The following is a 7,689-nucleotide window of genomic DNA, read 5'->3' as shown; positions in this document are numbered from 1 at the left end:
TTTGAGCATTACTTCACTAGTGTGTGTATTGAGGATAATTGTGAGGTAGTTTGAACATTCTTTGGCATTGCCTTTCTTTGGGATTGGAATGAAAACTGATGTTTTCCAGTCCCAAGGCCACTGCTGAGTTTTGCAAATTTGCTGGCTTATTGAATGCAGCACTTAAACAGCATCATCTTTTAGGTAACGCCAAAGATTGTCATAGTCAGCAGCAATTGCAGCCCTCCAGTGTGATCCAGTGAGCCCTCAGGGAACTCAGGAAGGAGAAGAATATCTGATCTCTAGCAGCCATCAGACTGCAGCCACTCCCTAAGGTGAGCCCTGAGGAAAGGAAGCTCAGGATGCTGGCCCCAGATGGGTGAGGTTCATATGAAAGGAATGATTTCAGTGAGCCTGACTCTTGCATCTTCCCATACAAAGAAAAGTGCTAAATTCCTTGACTTAGGATACCTGGTTTTCTTTAACAATAATCTTTTGACATTTGGACTACCTGCCCTTTGTTACAAAGTTCTGTGTAACCTGGCTCTTCCCCTCACCTCCTTGGAGCAGCTCTCTCAGGGTTACTTGAGATGGTGTCTCCTGGGCTTGAAGTCCTAAAAATTCCCACCAAAATACAACATAATTATCAACTTTTAGGTTGTGAATATTTTTTTAAGCCCACAGGAATATTGCAATTTTGTTCCCATTTTCATTGTTTGAAGAACCTCCACACTGTCTCAGTGGGCTTCCCAAGTGGTGCTAGTGGTAAGGAACCTGCCTTCCAAGGCAGGAAACATAGGAGATGCGGGTTTGATCCTTGAGTGGGTAAGCTCCCCTGGAGGAGGACATGGGAACTCACTCCAGTATTCTTGACTGGAGAATCCCATGGACAGAGGAGTCTGGCAGGCTACAGTCCACAGGGTCAGAAAGAGTCAGACACGACTGAAGTGACTTAGCATGCATGCAACTTGTCTCCACAGTGGCTGTTCCCAACTGACATTCCAGCTCGATGGAGGACGGTTCTCATTTCTCCATACCCTCTCCAGTTTTGGTTCTTTGTAGAGTATTTGACAATGGCTATTCTGACTGGTGTGAGGTGATACCTCATTGTAGTTTTGATTTGGAGTTCTTTAATATTTAGATCGCCAAAGAATTGATGCTTTTGAACTGTGGTTTTGGAGAAGACTCTGGAGAGTCCCTTGTACTGCAAGGAGATCCACCCAGTCCATTCTAAAGGAGATCAGTCCTGGATGTTCATTGGAAGGACTGATGCTAAAGCTGAAACTCCAATACTTTGGCCACCTCATGCGACGAGTTGACTCACTGGAAAAGACTCTGATGCTGGGAAAGGTTGGGGGCGGGAGGAGAAGGGGACAACAGAGAATGAGATGGCTGGATGGCATCACCGACTCTGTGGACATGAGTTTGAGTGAACTCCGGGAGTTGGTGATGGACAGGGAGGCCTGGCGTGCTGTGATTCATGGGGTCACGGAGAATCGGACACGACTGAGCGACTGAACTGAACTGAACTGAACTGAATATTTAGCAATGTTGACATCATTTCCTGTGTGTTTTTTTAAAGGGTGTGAGTGAAACATCTTGCAATTGACTCTTGAACGTTTGCCCTGTGCTTTAATGAACACTCCTAGAACATTCCTTGAAGGCAGGTGTTGTTTACTCGCAACCTCAGGAGTCTTATGAATGTTAAGTGCGCAGCTTTCGATCTTGTTGTTATAGTAAATGGCCACAAGGCGGCAGCATTTCTTCACGCCCCCTTTTTGTTTTTCTTTCTGTGCAATTTCATTTTGATCTTATATTGGAATAGAGTTGATTTCCAATGTTGTGTTTGTATAAGGCATACAGGAACTTAATTCAGTCATAACTAAATGCATAGCTATTCTTTTTCAGGTTCTTCCTATACACAGAAGATCCTTAAAAGTACTGAGAAGCAAGAATCAGAGAAGAGAATAAAAATGCAGCAAGAGGTGGTGGAGGTATTGGAAACAAATGCAAAATCCAAGAAATGTAATCTTGTAGAAGCAGGGCTCTACTAATCCACGGGAATTGGATTCCATGTCTGGCTAATGTCACTGAGCATAATGCCCTCGGGCTTCATCCACCTGTAGCCTGGGTCAGAACTGCCCTCCTTTCAGACTGGACAACATTCATTGTGTGGATGGACCACGGTCTTCTTGTCCATTCTTCTGTTGAGGGACACATGAAATATCTACATTCATCTCTCATGTCTTGTAATATTTGTGGAAAACTTCAGAAAGTCCCATGATCCAAAAGTCATTCACCATTAACTATAAACTTTTTTGTTTTTAAATCCACCAAAGCTCAGAAGAAGGGAAGAACGTATGTGAGCTTCACCTGTGTTTAGGAACGAACGCTTTAGGGTATTCATTTTGTTCCCATGTGCGTGCAATGCATATGCGCGCACCTGTTTGCGTACATGTGCTATTCGTGTGCACAGTGTGTGTAGATGCACGGCGCATATGTGTGCGGGGCGGGGGGAGGGCTGGTAGTGGGTCACGGACTGGGGGCTGGGGGCCAGGGGTGGGCAGGTAGGCGCAGGTGGGAGCTCCCCGTGGGTTCTCTGCTCTGATGGCATCTTTGCCCCACCTCTGCCCACATTCCCGCTTGGATGCAGCACGGTGCCCAGACCGGGAGCCTAGGAGGTGTCAGCCCACCCTTCCCCCTACCGTGAGAGGAAGCAGGACCTGAGCGCGCTCCACCCATAACTAGCCATCAGGATGGACGGACCCGCTCTCCCCTCCCGACCCTGCGGGACTGTTCTTCCTGGGCGTCTGGGGCAGCGCCTCCTGCTGGAAGCCTGGGACGCTGCAGCCGGGCCACTTCTGATCTGTACTTGCAGAATATTGCGCTGCGCTCCACGAGGTTCCTGGCTCTCCCCTGGGCCCTGACCACCATGTGGCCGTAGAACCTGGTCACGGTTTTGTTTTGCCCGTTGAAATGTTTAGTGACACAGCTTTTATTCCGTTTGCTGATGTGGGTGAAGTGTGGAGCCCAGTGATGATTTCTTCTTCAAGATGAGACACCCCAGGAGCGCAGCCCTAAGCTACTTTGACTCTACATGGTAGATTCAGACCTCTCTAAGCCCTGTCTACACTGATTACGTTTAGATGAGACTGTGTGCTTCTACAATGAACATTTACACCTGACCCGGGTTTCTGTGCAGTAGGACATGGAGACCTGGGTAGAGAACCAGCCTGGCCTCTGTCCTGGAAAACTCCATGCCTGTGTCTGAATGTCAGTGCTCAGATGTCTGGGGTCTAGAGCTGAGGTGGATTTCTCTGGGTAATTGTGCTGTTCTCTGAGTGGGGTTCCATGGCCCTCCCAGGGGTCAGTGTGGAGGTAGGCCTCTTAGTCTTTCCCTCTGACAAGTTCACCTTCCCTGGGGTTCATCAAGACTCCTCAGGTAGGCTACCTGGTTGTTGTTCAGTCTCGGAGTCACGTCTAACTCTTTGTGATCCCACGGACTGCAGCACATCAGGCTTTCCTGGCCTCCACTATCTCCTGGTGTTTGCTCAGACTCGTGGCTGTTGCTTTGGTGATGCCATCCAGCCATCTCATTTTCTGTCGTCCCCTTCTCCTCCTGCCTTCAATGTTTCCCAGCATCAGGGTCTTTTCTAATGAGTCAGCTTTTCCCATCAGGTGGCCAAAGTATTGGAGCTTCAGCTTCAGCATCAGTCCTTCCAATGAATATTCACAGTTGATTTCCTTTAGGATTGACTTGTTTGATCTCCTTGCTGTCCAAAGTCTCTCAAAAGTTTTCTCCAGCACCACTGGAAAACATCAGTTCTTTGGTGCTCAGCCTTCTTTATGGTCCAACTCTCACATCCATACAGGACTATTGGAAAAACCATAGCTTACTATATGGACCTGGCTTGTTTACATATTGGGGGCCCGCCGCCAACCACAGCCATGGTGTCCTGACCAAGGGAACATGTGACCCCAGGTTAGGAGAGGTATCTGGGGACTGTATGTCTCACCCCATCTGCGTGGGTCAAAATCATGTGCAGAGGGAGACCATATACACAAAACTAAGAAAAAGGGAAGACTGCATGTGAGCTTCACTTGTATTTAGGAATTAATGCTTTTCAGTATCATTTTATACAGGCCTATTCCCTCTTTACTCCTGTGAGGTTCTCCATCCCTGGGGCTCCTGGAGACGCCTCAGGTGAGCTACCTGGTAATTATTCCAATTCACCAACACAAGCATGACAAGAAGAGAGCAAGTTTACCTGAGCAATTGATTGCAGGGCACATGGACCAGGCAAAAAGCCAATGGGCAGCAGGTGAGGTTTCTGCTGTGGTCTCCTTGCAGTAGACCGTCCCTGCTCAGCAGAGACCAGACCTGCCCCTCGTCTTCCAGCCCAGCGTCTGCTGCGTTTTTGCAGCACCTCAGTGGGACAACAGAAGACCAAGGCTGCCGGCAGCAAGGTAGTGTGTTCAACATTATTGTGACAGCTGTAAAAACAATTACTATTACATAGAACTGAAGGGAAAAGAGGAGGACGTCTCTGGGACAAGTGTGGGGGAAGAAGACTGACCCAACTCTTCTGTCTGCCAAACCAGGAGGTTACAGGGGCTCACTCGTTTCCACCATAGGGGCTCAACCAGCAGAGACCTGGTGTCCTAACCAAGGGTCTTGCCACCCCAGATGGAGGGTCTGGGGGGGATCACCCTGGAGACTGTGGACGTGTGACCCCAGGTGCAGGGTCTGGGGGGGTCACCCTGGAGACTGTGGACGTGTGGCCCCAGGTACAGGGTCTGGGGGGTCACCCTGGAGACTGTGGATGTGGGAACCCAGGTGCAGGGTCTGGGGGCTGTGTGGGTCCCCCCCATCCACATGGGTCTGGGTCCCGTACCCGGAGACCCCATGTGTGCGCTCTACCTCAGTGTGTCTTGTCCCCTCTGAGATTTCCAACATCTGAATTGAGGGTGTTGCCCTGATTAACCTGTGGTCCTTTTTCTTCTCTTCATATGGTTGCATTCACATGAGGTCAGGCACCTTTGGGTGAGTTGCTGCTCTGTGTTCTACTGAGTGAAAGAAAACCTTTGGTGGTGTCATATTAATACCATAACATGTGATATATCTAACTCATAGGGTCACCACTGTCTGGTTTCCTCTAGACTGCGCTCATGTAATTTAATTTGTAATTTATTGTTATTTGATATTCGGGTAGAGTTGATTGCCAATATTTTGTTTTTTTAGGCGCACATGAACTTGATTCAATTATACACAGATGTATATTTATTCTTTGTTCAGTAGAGTCCTCAGTTCTATTCAGTAGGTCCTTTTTCATTATCAACTTGATATATAGTATTGTATGTATTTTCATCCCAAGCTCTTAATTTATCTGTCCCTTCTAATTTTCTTTTGATAATCATAATGTGATTTTCTCAGTCTGTGCGTCTTTTTCTATTTTGTAAATTGGTTCATTGGTGTGAACTTATAGATTCCACCTGAACATGATGTCTGAGGATATTTGTCCTTTTCTCTCTGAAAAGTATTTGTCACATGATCATTTCTTGGTATATCCAAGCTGCTGCCGGGATCATTATTTCATTCTGCTTTATGGCTGAGCGGCACTCCAGTGTGTAGATGCACCACGTAGTCTTCATTTTTCTGTCAGTGGACGCTTTGGTGGATTCTGTGTCTTGAATCATGTGTCATTTTGAATGGTGATTTTCTCTGGACCTAAGCCAAGGAATGGGATTGCAGGATCATCTGATACCTCTATGTTTAGTGTTTCAAGGAACCTTGGTGCTGTTTTCCATCGTGGCTTCACCATTTACATTCCCACCAAGACTGTGGGAGGATTTTATTCTCTGTACATTCTCTGCAGTAATTATTCTTTGTAGATCTTTTCGATGATGACCACTGGAGCCAGTGAGGTGGTACCTCATAGTTTTGTTTGGTATTGACTTAATAATTACTGATGTCGACTATCTTTCCATGTGCTTTTATTATTATTTTTACATCTTGTGAGAACAGTTTACCTCTTCAGTCTTCTTGAAAGTTGACTCTGTTTGGAATTCTTTCCCGATGATTTACCCCAGGACATTTCTTGAGAGCAGGTGTCGTTTACAGCCCTCTTGGACCTGTGACTATTATGAGCCCTTTAGCATCTGTTTTAAGGTTATCCGAACCAGCTAATTACTCCCTGTCCCTCCGCCTCTCTTTTTTGGTAACCGTGAGTTTCTATTCTGTGAGACTGTTTCACAGAAGAAGTTTGTTTGTTTAGATTCCACAGGAAGTCATATCTTATACTTGTCTTTCTCTATCTCACTTATTATACTTAGTATGATTATCTCTACTTTCTTCCTGGTAACTGGAAATGGGATTATTTCATCCTTCTTTATGTCTGAATAATACTGTGTTGTGTACATGTACCCCATTTTCTGTCTTCCTTCATCTCTCCTTGTACATTTAAGTTGCTTCCGTGTCTTGGTTATTGTCCCTAGTGCTGCCAGGATTGTTGGGTGCAAGTGTCTTTTTAAATTTTGGTTTCCTCTGGCTCTATGCCTATCTATGGGTTTGCTGGGTCATTGGGTACATCTGTGTTTAGTTTTTTAAGAACCTCCATAATGTTGCCCCTAGTGGGTGTACTGACTTACACTCTCCCCAACAGTGTAGGAGGATTCCCTTTTCTCCACACCCTCTGCAGACTTTGTTGTTGTAGGGCTTTTGATGTGGCCATTCTGATCAACGTGAGGTGATACCCCATTGTACATTTGATTTGCCTTTCTCTAAGAACTAATGATGCTAAGCATTGTTTCATGTGCTTTATGGCCATCTTCATCAATTCTTTGGAGAAATGTGCATTTATTCTTTGGCCGATTTTTTATTGGGTTGTTTGCTTTTTTTTGATCTTGAGCTGTACTAGTGGTTTGTATGTGTTGAAGAGAAATTCCCCATAGGTATCTTTGCAAGAATTTTTTTCCATTCCGAGGGTTGTCTTTTTCTTTCACTGATGGTTTCCTTTGCTGTGCAGATGCTTTTAATGTTTATTAGGTCCCATTTGTTTATTTTTGTTCTATTTTCATGATTCTATGAGGTGGATCCAAAAAGAACTTGCATTTTATGTCAAGGCGTGTGCTCTTTACCTTAGGAGTTTCATAGCATCTGTCCTCCTTTTATTTAGATCTTTAATTCAATTGGAATTTATTTTTGTGTACGGTGTTAGGGAGCATTCTAATTTCATTCTCATTTTCATGAGAGGCTAAGGAGCCTGCCCGGTGTCCTCCACAGTGGCTGCTCCCAATTTCCATTGCCAACATCTGTATAGGAGGGTTCCCTTTGCTGTACACCCTCTCCAGCAATTACTGTTTGTAGAATTTCCATCTATGGCCATTCTGACTGGTGTGAGGTGATCCCTCCTTGAAGTTTGGATTTGCATTTCTCTCATATTTAGCGATGTTGACATCTTTACATTTGATTTTTTAGAACAGTGTGAGTTAAACTTACTTATTCAAATTGGCTTCTTGAACACCTGCTCTGTTTTTAATATTTTTCTGTTGTTCTCCCCTAGGACATTTCTTGAAGGTAGGTGTTTTTTACTTACAGCCCTCAAGCCTGCTGCTAAGTCGCTTCAGTCGTGTCCGACTCTGTGTGACCCCATAGATGGCAGCCCACCAGGCTCCCCCGTCCCTGGGATTCTCCAGGCAAGAACACTGGAG

The sequence above is a fragment of the Moschus berezovskii genome, chromosome 8 (assembly GCF_049115385.1).
Source record: "Moschus berezovskii isolate FMDL1 chromosome 8, NW_MosBer_1.0, whole genome shotgun sequence".
NCBI classification, from domain to species: Eukaryota; Metazoa; Chordata; class Mammalia; order Artiodactyla; family Moschidae; genus Moschus; species Moschus berezovskii.
Note: the sequence above shows the minus strand (reverse complement) of the source record.